At 40.5% G+C, this 14985-nt stretch overlaps 1 pseudogene; it reads right to left on the bottom strand.

The window, feature by feature from the left end:
* LOC124870875 overlaps positions 1-14985 on the bottom strand; it is a 31975-nt pseudogene that overhangs the window by 12042 nt on the left and 4948 nt on the right.

Below are 14985 nucleotides of genomic sequence, written 5' to 3'. Positions count from 1 at the left end.
TAATTATTTTTCATAATGTAATGATGAAAATTTAACATTCATATATTTTAGATTCATTTCACACTAACTGAAATATTTCAGGTCTTTTATTGTCTTAATACAGATGATTTTGGCAAACAGCTCATGAAAACCCAAAATTCCTATCTCACAAAATTAGCATATCATTAAAAGGGTCTCTAAACGAGCTATGAACCTAATCATCTAAATCAACGAGTTAACTCTAAACACCTGCAAAAGATTCCTGAGGCCTTTAAAACTCCCAGCCTGGTTCATCACTCAAAACCCCAATCATGGGTAAGACTGCCGACCTGACTGCTGTCCAGAAGGCCACTATTGACACCCTCAAGCAAGAGGGTAAGACACAGAAAGAAATTTCTGAATAAATAGGCTGTACCCAGAGTGCTGTATCAAGGCACCTCAGTGGGAAGTCTGTGGGAAGGAAAAAGTGTGGCAGAAAACGCTGCACAACGAGAAGAGGTGACCGGACCCTGAGGAAGATTGTGGAGAAGGGCCGATTCCAGACCTTGGGGGACCTGCGGAAGCAGTGGACTGAGTCTGGAGTAGAAACATCCAGAGCCACCGTGCACAGGCGTGTGTAGGAAATGGGCTACAGGTGCCGCATTCCCCAGGTCAAACCACTTTGGAACCAGAAACAACGGCAGAAGCGCCTGACCTGGGCTACAGAGAAGCACCACTGGACTGTTGCTCAGTGGTCCAAAGTACTTTTTTCGGATGAAAGCAAATTCTGCATGTCATTCGGAAATCAAGGTGCCAGAGTCTGGAGGAAGACTGGGGAGAAGGAAATGCCAAAATGCCAGAAGTCCAGTGCCAAGTACCCACAGTCAGTGATGGTCTGGGGTGCCGTGTCAGCTGCTGGTGTTGGTCCACTGTGTTTTATCAAGGGCAGGGTCAATGCAGCTAGCTATCAGGAGATTTTGGAGCACTTCATGCTTCCATCTGCTGAAAAGCTTTATGGAGATGAAGATTTCATTTTTCAGCACGACCTGGCACCTGCTCACAGTGCCAAAACCATTGGTAAATGGTTTACGGACCATGGTATCACTGTGCTCAATTGGCCTGCCAACTCTCCTGACCTGAACCCCATAGAGAATCTGTAGGATATTGTGAAGAGAACATTGAGAGACTCAAGACCCAACACTCTGGATGAGCTAAATGCCGCTATCGAAGCATCCTGGGCCTCCATAAGACCTCAGCAGTGCCACAGGCTGATTGCCTCCATGCCACGCCGCATTGAAGCAGTCATATCTGCAAAAGGATTCCCGACCAAGTATTGAGTGCATAACTGTACATGATTATTTGAAGGTTGACGTTTTTTGTATTAAAAACACTTTTCTTTTATTGGTCGGATGAAATATGCTAATTTTGTGAAATAGGAATTTTGGGTTTTCATGAGCTGTATGCCAAAATCATCCGTATTAAGACAATAAAAGACCTGAAATATTTCAGTTAGTGTGCAATGAATCTAAAATATATGAATGTTAAATTTTCATCATGACATTATGGAAAATAATGAACTTTATCACAATATGCTAATATTTTGAGAAGGACCTGTACATGGATATTGGTAGCATAGTCCGCATCAGAAATGCAATTGGGCAGAATAAATAGCATTTTAGATGACATGCTTAATACAGTCATTAAAGTCAGATTTTTTGTTTGACTCATTGTAACTGATGAGTTTTGTTCACTCTTTTTTATAAAGTTGCTTCAGGGTTAGGTTTCCAGATGCATTTCAGTTTACTGCTAAGGTCTGGAATTAGACTGGGTTCATTGCATCACCTTAATTCTTTTCTATTTCAGTCATTGATTGTGTTATGTTTGGGATCGTTGTCCTGTTGATGACCCAGTTGGGGCCAAGCTTCAGTTGTAGGACAGATGCCCTCACATTTGACTCACTAGAGTACTTTGGTTTACCATGAAGCTGTTTGTCAACTCCATGACTGAAAGGCGTCTATGTTCTGTGACTGCAAAACAAGCATGTGTTTAGTTTTTCACTGAGCATTGTGCTGTGCAAAATAAATTGTAGTTTTCTTTGTCCAAAGAACATTCAGATTCGTGGGAAGCCTGTTCCTTCTCACTTTCAAATAAGCCGAACTTGTTTAAACTTTTTCTAATTGTACTTTCATCTTGAATGACAGACTTCAATTTGTTAGAAATGGCCGTAAAACCCTTCCTGGATAGGCATTTGTTTCTCTAAGTTACTGCTGATCATGTCTTTCTGAAACGTATTAGTTTCTTTGCAGTCAGAGGTCTGAGAAAATTGGTCACATTCAATAACTTAAAGGTACATTTGAAAATAACCTTTAAGCAGGTATTGGACGTACTTAATATACATTTCTCTAATAAAAATGATATGAGTCTGATGTAATATTTGAATTTTAAATGTCGAGTTTTCATTAGAAGCAGAAAATCCTCATAATTAAATTAACCTTTCAATAGTATTTTACTTTATTGAATTAGTCTGTATCTTAGGCTCAGTAAAAATCTTTAAAATGTCCTATGATTGAAGTGTCCTATAAGTGTACTCTTACACAGACATTAACATTAAAAGGGCGTAAAAGATGTTTTTGCTGCCATCTCTCTGCCTGTCCGTTCTGTGGCCCACCTCAGCTGCACCTCAGTTCTCCCTCAGATCGACAGCCGTCTGACTGAAACCTGACTGCAACATTTAACAATTATTAATGACTCTTCTTGCAAAGGAGGGTGATTCATTCATGAAGCAGGAAAACAACTCGGTGGTTAAGTGTTGTATGCATATGGTTATGTGGAAGTGCAAATTTGTTTCCATAACTCCGCTTCTGAGAGTAACGCTAATAATATAGTGACATCAGTTACCTATTGAACTCATTAATTTGTGAAATTATTCATTACTGATCTTTTATTTCCAATGTAACATTTGTTAACACACTTGTTTTGCTCCAGACCAGCAAATTAAAAATGAGCATAAGTTGGTATATATTTTCTCTCAAATTTATTTTCCAAAATAGCAATAGCATGTTGGACTTTAGTCAAGTCATCACAGTCATTGCAAAGCAGCTTTTCATTGCTTGAAATAGGAAGAGAAGGAAAAGTGGATTGAGCATCTGTATGTATATTTGTGTGTGTGTGTGTGTGTGTGTGTGTGTGTGTGTGTTCCTGTCTTGGCATCACAGTGAGAACCATTTTCCCGATTTCACCATCAAATTGAGGACCATTTGCACCAAAGTGAGGACATTTTGCTGGTCCTCACGACCTATTTTGCTAACGGTTAGGTTTAGGACGAAGGTGTGAATTGAGTTTAGGTTAAGGTCAGGGTTAGGTAAGCACTGGTAATGGTTAGGTTTAGGGTTATTGTCAGGGTTAGGGCATAGAAAGGGTTGAAAATGACTGAAAATCAATGGAAGTCAATGGGAGTCAACAGATGGTCCTCACTACATATAGCAAAACAAGAGTGTGTGTGTGTGTGTGTGTGTGTGTGTGTGTGTGTGTGTGTCTGTCTAACTGAGAAATAGGATAGCTAGGAAAAGAGTGTGGAGCAGTTGGGTGTGTGTTAAAGAGGTGTGGTGTGGTACCGCTTTGACGAGACGGCTGACACTGTGGTGGGCTGCGCTTGCCCTCCTCTGCCTCGGTTCGTCAATCAGCCTGGTAAACGTCTTCCCGGACTTCTCCGTGGGCCTTGCTTTCGTCGATATCCTCCATCCCTATTCCTTCCGACATTTTGATACATCGTAATCGTGGCTAGATGCAGTTATTTGTCAGATGCTTCTTTTTTACTCCGCTGCCATTCTTCAAACATGAGTTGAGCATGTTTGGCATGTCTGCGAACATCAGCAAGGCGAGGATGATCAGCCCAGCCCACATATGCCCCCTTAAGATGTTGTGCTAAAAGTGGAAGCATTCCTTTTATGACCCCATCACAAACAAGGGTCTTCCTGACCCCTGCTTCTGTGGGCGTTTCTATACCACTGTACTTGGTCACTGCTTCGATCACTCTGGTGATGAAATTGTTAGTGTCTTCATCAACTTTCTGCTTGCAGGCATAGATGTTAGTCATATTGATCTTTCGGGGAAACTCTGTCTTTATCGCAACCGCCAGGACATCAACGGCATTCCTGTATTCCATATTTGAATCATTATCCCAATCCTCATGGTTCAGACGTAGGTTTGGAACAGGGAGCTTGTTATGGATTTTTGCAATGTCAGACGTAGTTATTTTACGTGTCAGGATTCTGCGTATTTCAGCACCAGTAGGACGATATTGCTTGCAAAAATCAGAGAAACTGGTGGAAAAACCTTCACTTGACTGAGATGGGTCAGGGAGAAGTTTTGCGCACTCCTCGATGTCATGAGAAGTGCAGGACCGGAAAACCAGGTTAGGTCCATTTGGACCCATTACTTCTACCATAGGTGCAGTGAGAGTGTGTCCCTGAGCCTTCAGTCTGGTATGAGAAGACGGAGGGCTAGAGCTTGGACCTGGCCATGAATCAGAAGGATCTGAGGAGCTGTGCAGCTGTGTAGATGTGGTGTTAGAGCTATCTTCCACTTTGAGTGACTGCTGTTGCAGCGAGGCTGTAGATGTGGCTGGTTCTGCAGCTGGAAGTCTGGAGGTCTGCTGCAGAGGAGGTGCTGTCGGGCTGCTGTTTGTTTCTGATGGGTTGGATAACATGAGTCCAGATCGTGGTCCACCACAGCCACCAGAGGCATCAAAGCTCGTAGATTTGGGTTTAGAGAGTGAGAAACAAGAGAATAATTAACAGAAGTGTAGACTTTACAGCTGGATTATAAGGGGGTGGGGTTATTTTGTGTATGTTTGCATCAGTATTAGGACCAAAGTTGGTAAGAACAGGTACAGAGATAGAGCTTTTATTTTGTTGCCCACCCATGTCTTTACTGTCATCCTGATTCCCTGGCATCGATGTAGAGGTTTTTTTCTTTTGGCGTCGCTCAGCTTCCTCTTTCCAACATTTTAAACATGCCTTATATTTTTTCATAGCCTGGTAATCTTTTTGATCTATTTTCTTTTGTCCCTCTAATTTTTCCTCCTTTTCTTTTATAGCTTCTTCAACCCTCTGTAAAACTGTAAGATTGTATGAACCCCCTGCAGGAAAGTTAAATTCTTTAACCCATTTTTTTATGCACTCAGTGCTTTGTGGACCATATTTTTTTTACCATAAAATCAAACGTTTCTCCCTGGGGAGGAGTAGGTGATCCCTTAGAACTGAACTGCTGTCCCATACTGACAACCTTGCCACACCCTTTACTTACTGGTAAATGGGGGAATATTACTTTAAAACCTGCAGCCCTCTCCACAAGAGTTTAGAACTTTCTGGAGCCCTGTCCCAATTCCCACACTACACCCTACGTCCCTCTATGAAATGTTTACTTTGTACAAGTGCATGTAAGGGTTGAAGTGAGCAGGTTACAAGCGTGCAAAATTGGAGAATTGGACAGTAGGGGTTACGTCATCGACTTGCACCTCTGCACCGTAACTGCAACATCAAAAAGGGCGGGAACCAGCGCTGTTTTCACAGTCTTGCTGCTAAAAAAACTATTTTAAAACTGCAACAAGCTATTGTTTTGAGGACAATAAAGTGCAGGAAACGAAGGAGGCTTATACACCAGACTCTCGCCGCGCCAGTGTTTGTTTGAAAGGTAACTTCAGTGTTATGGCCTAATGACAGCCCAGACTCAGTCTGAACCCAGTGGTATCTTACAATGTTGAGCCTGGAAAACCAGTAAAAAAATATATTTGTCGGCTTGCTGTCTAAATTTTACGCGGTTCTTATTATTCAGATTTGATGGCTGGTTACGTTGACGGTTGTGATTGGTTTTTGCTCAGAACGTCATCTGCAGCAGTGAATTGTGGGTAATATACTTCGATGCGGACTTCGCCGAAGGGCTGATTGATGGCACAAAGGGGGCGGGGCTAAGGACGACTCTGGAGAATTGGGACACACTACGCACTCAAACCCATCAACGGGAACGCGCAATTCAGGGACACAAGGGTGGAAGTGCGGGTACTGGGACAGGGCCTGGCACCCTAATCACCTTGCCCCTAACTTACTCGTTAGGGGAGCCTCACTCAACCGTACAGGGAGGGGTCTCTACTGGTGAATTACTGTTCACCCGCGTGCAGCGTGGCATCAACCGCACCAGCGAGGTCCGTACACCTCGCTCCTGTTCCAAGGCGGAAAAAATCCCAGATCCCCTTTTTCCCCAGTAGAAACTGTTAGTTTTAACCTGTTAGTTAAAATTTAAGAAGTCCTTATTATTATTAAGCATATTATTATTTTCTCTATTTTTGCAATTTAATTTATAGGCCATTGGTTATAATTTGTTTTTGTTTTCTTTACCTAATACAACCTAATGATAATAATTATTAAATTGTGCTGATTCAAGATCTCACCATCTCTGGGAAAAAATCAGGTTCTTTCTGGATTCCAGTGCAGAGTCTCCCAGGAACCTCGACGCAGAAGTTATCCTATAAGCTACAACAGTTTTCAAGGTGACTCTCATGAGACCTGTTGTCCTAGACATAATCTTAACAGTGTGGCGTACATATTATCTCACACAGCTGCAAGCAGAAGGCTGAGAAACCATTACTAGACTAAGACTAAATAAGAAAGGAATTGAACAACACTGAAGGGTTCTAATACTTTTGTCAGTTCCTGCAGAGTATCAAAGAGCACAAAAGCAAGGTGCTTGGCAATATAATGACATGTAAAAAATATTTGACTCCTCATAGATTAGAACAGTTATACTCACTTTTATTTGATCCATGATGCCTTCAGGACTGACCGAATTTGTCTAAGACCAATTATGTCTGTATAGATTATGTTTGCTTCCACTTTTGAGTATTGAGGGGGACAACCACCTGTCTGAATCCCAAAAAAGCTAGAAATAAGTAAAGACATAAAAAAGCAAGAGTGGATAAAAAAATTAAATGAGAATTATAACATCAGATTTTGGCATTACTGGAAAGGACACGGTTTATATTTGATATTATACATCGCAACCGGTTCTAAACTGCCACATTTGTCTGCTTCTACTTGCTTACACAAAAGGCCTGCAGATGAATACTCACTTCTTGAGGCTTGGTACAGAGGCTGACAGGTGAAGATTATGACCCAAAACATGAAGTGTTGCTATAAGGTCACTCCACTGAACCAGCTCTCTGAGGGGGCCGCCACTGAAAGCATTCTCAACTAATTTAAGATCTGCTTCTTTCATAAGCACACCAAGATGCAAAAATATCTGAGGGAATCGAGGGAATATAAAAGATTAATGGATAAGAAGCAACTTTGAATGTTCTTTAAACTGTCTCCCTTGCTTCCGTTTTGGTGTTTCATTCAGAATCAAAAAGCTTCCTGGACATTTAAGAACAAAGTGATGACTCATTTCAGACAGTGACAACAGTCCTTCCACACCATTACTACTGTGCAAGTTTTCTTGGAAGAAACTCTTACATCTGCACCTATTTAAGCGGTCTGTCTTCAGTATTAGTGGAACAAAAAGCTTTTTTAAATGAAGGAGAAAACAACCTCATAACACCTTGAAAATGCTAAACTAACAAGAAGTCCATTTTAACAAGACTGTTGAACTCACAAATAAAAAAATGTCAAAAACAATATTGAAATAATGCTGTTGGAGACTGATTTTACTTAAACCTAATTTAAACACAAAGGCAGTACAAAACCATTTAATTTAACGGAAACATTCTGGTTTTCTACAGAGTTCCTTTTGTGAATTGTAATTTTAATAGAAATACCTGCTAAAGTTCTATTTTCATTTTGTTTCATTAATGTTACATTTAGTTAGAGGTAAGCACGCAAATGAGATAAAAGACAATTTAATTTGATGTTGCTTAACATTCATCTTTGAGGTTAAAAACCTAAATATTTTAACATGTTTGATGGTACATGTGTACATGTTCAATAATTTGATTATTACTTCATCTAACCAATGCATACAACACTCAAGATACAGTGGGAAGAACAAGTATTTGATACACTACCAATTTTATAGGTTTTCCTACTTGCAAAGCATGTAGATGTCATTCATTTTTATCATAATATTTAACCTTTCGATTGTGAGTGGCGGAATCTAAAACAAAAATCCAGAAAATCACATTGTGTGTTTAAGTAATTGAGTTGTATCCACTGTACATTCAAATGGTAAATAAATACAAAACACAAAATGATTGAATAAAAAGTGACAGGGCTCTAAATTCGGGCATATGCCAACTCTTATTATATAACTATACCTTTGACGACTAAGGCTCTAAAGAGTGCCTTAGGTTAAGTGAAACACATCTGTTCATGACTTATGGATTCACTGAGGACCAATAGTTCCTATTGGAAGTTTACATGTGCACAACATGGAGATTGGTGTCATATTAATATCAGTTTTCAATTACTTTATTTGATCAATTCCCAATCTAGACCTAAAGTAATGCACCAAACCTTTAAGCCTAGTGGCTGAAGGTTGAAACTGTGGGGCTGCTTTGTCGCTAGAGATGCTGGTGTGTTGCATAACGCACTTGAACAAATGGGGGAGGAGTACCTCCAAAATCTCAAACTCCACCACAAATCCACGGTTATAACTTGGACCTAACTAGATGTTCCAACAATGATCCAATAAATGGATTAAGATGGCTAACGTTAAGCTTTTGGAATGACCTTCCGAAATCCCCGTCATCAGCCCTTCTGAAAATGTGTGGATCATGCTTAAAAGCCAGGAAACTGGCTTTTATTTGCAGATGTTTTGAACAGTTTTTATTTATGTTTTACACAATGCACCAACTTCACTGGAATTGGGACGATGGCCGGGAGGTGCAAACCAACATTACAAAATCTGAAACACTTACAAAATTTGAGACAAATTCACATTTCAGAAAACAATTTAACAAAACACGAAACACACAAATGACAAAATCTTACAGAAAGGGAATGTACCAACTCCGATGCCGACCTGGAAATGATGACGGGAGTGCGCATGGTGATACAGGATGGACAGCAATCGAATGGCATTTTGCCCGTTTTGTGGCAAACGAGTAGATTAACTCTGTTTTATTTTTCGCGTGTTCGGTCCTTAGAATCTCAGAGACAGGAAGCTCAATTCGTGGCAGTAACAACTAGAAATGGTACTTCTGCCACCGAAGGATGTAACAGGGTGCCAGAGCAGCAGTAGAAGCCTCTAAGATGCTGTCACGCTGGCTGCCGCAGTTTTTGTCAAAGCCAATGCTAATTATCGGCAAATCGGTTGTCATTATAGTTATTAGCTATTGATTGTTATTCAGTAATTACTTTCAAATGATGTCATTATTGGTTATTATTTAATAAACAGTAAGACACATAATATAGGTTGACTGATTTACTTGAGATATAAACTATGCCCTAAATAGCCTTATGTATACGTATAACGTGCTGAAAGGATGACAAAGAGACATTCCACAACAGTTGGTTTATTATAGATCATGAATTGTTACTGTAAATTGTTATGCATAGAAAATAAAAAGAATTATTTAAAAACATGCTGGCACTCTGTGGAGTCCACAGGGTACCACAAGGACGCCAGAGGGTGCAACAGGTCGCCAGACCGGCTGTAAAAACCTCCAGGATGCTGCCTTTGTTTTACTTCGGTCAAGCAAGCTGCCTCCACTTAAAAAATGACAATGGAGTAGGCGCCCTCACGCGTTTTTTTTGTGTGCGTGAAAACATCCCGAATTGCAGTGGCGCTTGCTGAGATCTTAGTAAAAGCAATATTTTTTAAATGAACTGACTTGTAGCGATTGATGTCATTGTTGCTGTTATTAATATTAGATATTTAAAAATCCATCCGGGAATATGTAGATATGACATTTTAGTTTTTGTCACCGTTTTATGTGATCAGTTGTGTGTTCATTATTTGTGAATGTCCATTTATATCCCCTAGGCTTCCAAGCTTATTAAAACTAAATTGTTTCCAGTGACCAGTCTCACTTCACTTATCAAATTTCACCCACATCTGATGTGGAATTTCAAAAGAAAGGCCTTAAAAATAAGACATTTAAGACATTACCGTGTTTATAGCAAGAAAACGGATTGTTTCCAGTGATTACTCTCACTTCAGGATGACAAGAGAACAGTTCAAGATTCCACTCAATGAATTTCATCAAGATCTGATGTGGAATTTCTAAATTAAAGCCCATAAATTTTAGACATTTTGCATCCATCTTTTACGAAGTTGCCAAATATATTCATGATGTAATGTTTTATTGTCCGATCATTTGTGATCTTTTAGCACTTGAAATATGTTTTAAGGATGACTATATGCAACAGTCACACCTACTGCAGTCCGGTATCTAAACAACTGAAAGGGCAGTTCAGAAAATGGGGCAAACACCACTCAATTGCTGTCCATCTTGGATCACCATGAGTGCTCCCGTTATCACCTCCGGGTCAACGTCGGAGTTGGTACATTCCCTTTCCGTAAGATTTTGTCATTTGTTAAAGTGTTTTGTTAGTGTTTTCTGAAACGTAAATTTGTTTCGGGACTTCTAAAACTGTTTCACTTCTTGTTAAATTGTTTTCTGAAACGTAAATTTGTCTCAAACTCAAAAAAGTTAATTGTGGTCAAAACGTTTGGAATATTCAATCAAAAAAAACCTAATCTTAATCAAAACATATTAAGTTGTAATCAAAACTTTCAGAGTTGTAACGATTATTTTTTTTTAAATGGAATATTTTATTTTGGGGAGAAAAAAAATTGTTTGATAAAACTTTTTTTGATTAAAATGACTCATTTTTTCTCACAAAGAGAAAAAAGTTATTTGCAAAACATAAACTTTTATTTGCGCATGTCAAAAATCTTTGGTTACGAGTCTCGCTCTTTTGGTTTTGACGCTCTCTGTTTTTGGTTGAACTCAACGAATTTTGAGTTCTGGAAACATGAACATCCTGGGCGGAGCCTAAAGATGAACGCTGTAAGACGTTTCCCTATTGGTTAGAGCTGACTAAAGCCACAGACTCTGATCCCCCGCACCTCTGAATTTCTGCTCGAACTGCAGGGCTTGCAGTGTCGCTTCAGTGAGGAGACATCAACTCTACAGAAGAAAACTGCGGTCAAGTGAGCCGACAGTCAGAAATACGCGGTGACGCCAGCCAACACCAGACAAGGTGCTTTACGGTAATGGAGCAGAAAGGACGGCGATCCTGGCAACGGTTGAGAAAATAAGAGGAAAACAGAAAAGTAGCCTACAGAACATTTATATTAATTACATTTTTACAACTTTCACATTCATGTTTTATGTAAAAGAATATATATTTAATATTTCACTGTACAGTTTTGGAGAAGTATCTTGTCAAAATACCTCAAAATGCTCAACCATTATATGCATTTGTCCCACCTTCAGGAATTTATTTCTCCAAAACCAAGAGAGGTGACAACACAATCTCTTCAGATTATATTAGAGGGTCATCTATATTATAACCAGAATTAGTATTTCATCATTTCACTGTAGGTTTCTGGAGAAACCTACCATGAGAAAAAATGAGCAATTTTAATCAAAAAAAGTTTTATCAAACTATTTTTTTTTCTCCCCAAAATAAAATATTCCAGTCAGTCAGTCATTTTCTACCGCTTATTCCATAGTGGGTCGCTATCTCCAGCAGTCTATGGGCAAGAGGCAGGGTACACCCTGGACAAGTCGCCAGTCCATCACAGGGCAACACACAAACAACCATGCACACACTCATTCAGACACCTAAGGGCAATTCAGAGTGACCAGAACGTCCTGCCTCCACCCAAATCTCCTCCATGCTTTTAATTCTCTCTTGGATCCAACAGAATTCAGTCATGTTATGCAAAGGTTGGTAAACACTTTCAAAATGTTTGCGCGTCACTGCATCCTGTAATTCTGTCTGAGACGAATCAAGAGAGCAGTTAAATCAGTTATTAACTCAGGCACATTCATTCATTCTCCAACATATCTCGTTGCTCCGCAACACAAATAAACTAACAAGTACAAATTCTCTCCAATGTCAAAACGACCACTGAGCAAACCACATCATTTAAATCTCTTTATTTCTATACACTCTTTTTGGCATTTTTGCAAAGAAGGCTGTGACTGGTTAGACCATTCAGGTTATATTTTCAATAAAACATCTTTTAAATTGCTTCAGTATACCCAAATACAATATCTAGCTGGTACGAAAGTTTTAAAAGTGTAAAGCGAAAATAGTTCTACTCCAGTGGCACAAAAACAAACAGACATGCAATCATAGAGTAACTCCATCACTGGTAAAATCTGTACAATCTTAACACATGTCATGGACACAAAACACAAGACACATGTATTCTTTGGCTTTTCTCTCTAACTGTTCGGTTTCTGAAAGGACGACTCGTCCTGAAAGAACAGGACACCAGGACTCTATCTTAACACAAAACAAAGAAACCGTTACAAAAATAAACACAATATTACTTTAACTTTTCATGCTTGAAGAGATTAATGTGTTTTATGCAAATTAGATGTTTCTCAAAGAGGAATGTATTGCTTCATTGTAATGTATGTGCAAAAACGGATTTGTACCTTTTTTCAAAACAAGGCAGATTTCCTCCACCACTGACCAGTATACATGCAGGGAGAAAATCATGTCTTGTCCATGCTTATTGATTGTTTTTAAGCATGTTTTTTTTACCGTGTCCTGTCCGGCAGAGTAGCGCTCAGAATTGTTGTCTGAGTGCCAAGAAATTGCCCAACAGATTTACTTTCACAAGCAGAGCATCCCAGCTAATGCTTTAAAGCTCTGTTTGATATTTATAAAATAAACTTTATTATAAACTTCTTTGGGAATATTTCAATTGTTACGGACACAGACACTGAAATGAAAAGGAAAAAAGAAGCTCAAAAAAGAGAGAGATGGGGCAAAAGGGAAAAAGGGGAGAAAAGGAGGAAAGAGTGGAGGAGAGAAAGAAGGATGAAGAGAATACAAGATTACACCCTGCTTGCTTATACACATGCAGCTGTATTTTTTTTTAACAAAATAGGACACGGTAATTATGAATGTAAAATGTACGTAGTGAGAGGTGCAGCCCAATATAGAACACCCAACGTAAAGACAAACAACAATGGACGTCATACACTCACTCACTCACCCCATGCATACTCTATACTCCCAGGTCCAGGTCCAGGCCCCAGTACCCCCTAGGGGCAACCTGCCCCCGGACCCAGGAGGTGGTCCCCTTCCCTCCTGGGGCAGAGACAGGCAGACAGCGCCGGCACCGCCCAGACCCGGGTGACCCCGGCCCGGCTCTCGCCCCCCCCGCCCCGAACCCAGTCCCCAACAACCCCCATCCACCTCCGGAGAAGGGGCTATGTACAAAAGAGGGGTCCACATGGCTCAAACCAGCCCGCAAACTGGAGCCGCCCCAGGATGGAGCAGTCCCCACCCCGTAATGAGCTCCGATCCCAACCCATGAGTCTCCCACCCCCAGTGAACCCCAACAAGAACCTCCCCACAGGGCCACCCCCAACAAAGACACCAATATCGAACTAATCCCCCCGAACCCAAACGCCACGCATCCCCTCCCCCACAGGTGAACTCCATGGCCGAGAAGCCAATGAAGCCACACCCACACAGCGCAAGCTCCATACACAGCCTCGCTCTAAGAACCCTCGCCGCACCCCGCTCCTCCACCACACAGCGCACCGCAACGGCAAGGCAAGGGCCCCGCGCAATGCCACCCACGCCCACAGGCGCAACAGGGCAGACCCCACCAAGCACCACACCCACAACAGGACCCCGCACCATGACTGGACAAACTCATCCACCAAGAGGTTCCTGGCCAGCGGCAGGCACCCAGGGCCAGTGTCCCCCACCATGCCCCCTCAGCCACAAAAAACACTAAATGTTTCATGCATGTTTAAAAGCACCTGGGTACTTCGCTGAGGTAGATGAGGAAGGAGCACAGAGATCCATTTACACCATAACTGCTGTAGCAAGGGTCTGTCTTCCACATGTCCTTCATCCACTGTTACCACAGAGCAGAGATCCACAGAGCGCCACAACACAAACAACACCTGATAGTATACAGTAACCTCTGATGTAGCAGAACATTGAGGTAGTTTTACATTTCACTCAACTTTAAAGGATGCATAGAAGATAAGTGGTTTGATTGCAAGCAGCATTATCTTTAAAGTTGTGTAACAGTCATAAATGCAAATACAGTACATTGAAGTAAAGTTAAAGTTGTCATCAACATGCAATGTGATGTCACATCCGAATGCATAAGTGTACAGCATAAAGGAAGATAAATAAATGGGTCTGACCTTGCTCTGTTACTTCTTGATTCATGTTTTATAGAATGCAATCTTAAACTGCCATTACAAGGATTCAAGTTTGTTACCTGGATTTTCCCCTTACACTCTGGAAAGTTATCCAAAGGTGGTGTCAGAATATGACATTTTTGGACTTAGTTTGTGGCTTTGTGTTAACCTTTGTTTAGTTGTTTCCATTTTGGGTTTGGCATCATGTTTATTAGTTCTTTTCCTCCCTCTACCACCTCCTAGTGTGTTTTCTTCCTCTCGTTCTTAGTTCCTTTTGTGGTTGCTTTCTTATTACTTTGTGTAGTATTATTATTATTATTATTCATCCTTGGATTCTCATTTAGTATCTGTGTTTATTTATGGTTAGGTAACTGTTCTCATTCCAGCTTTAGTTATTGTTTACATTTGGTTTGTTTACTTTGTAAATCAGGTTCTCCTTATGGGCTCTGTGTTTGTTCTTAGGTTGTTGTTGGTGTTCCTATGTTTCCCTCTAGTTTCTCTGTTTACTTTAGTTCTTAGTTATTCTAGTTTCCTCATTCCTCCTCTGATTAATTATCTTGCTTAGTCTGTGTTTTCTGTTTATTGTTTATTATTAGTCTTTTCACTCTTCTTCAGTCTTTGTATTTGTTTCACCTGTTCCTTCTGCCTCCCTGCCTCCTTTGTCACACTTGTTCCCCGTT

The sequence above is a fragment of the Girardinichthys multiradiatus genome, chromosome 7, assembly GCF_021462225.1.
Source record: "Girardinichthys multiradiatus isolate DD_20200921_A chromosome 7, DD_fGirMul_XY1, whole genome shotgun sequence".
Classification (NCBI taxonomy): Eukaryota; Metazoa; Chordata; class Actinopteri; order Cyprinodontiformes; family Goodeidae; genus Girardinichthys; species Girardinichthys multiradiatus.
Note: the sequence above shows the minus strand (reverse complement) of the source record. Positions and strands in the feature narration are given on the sequence as shown.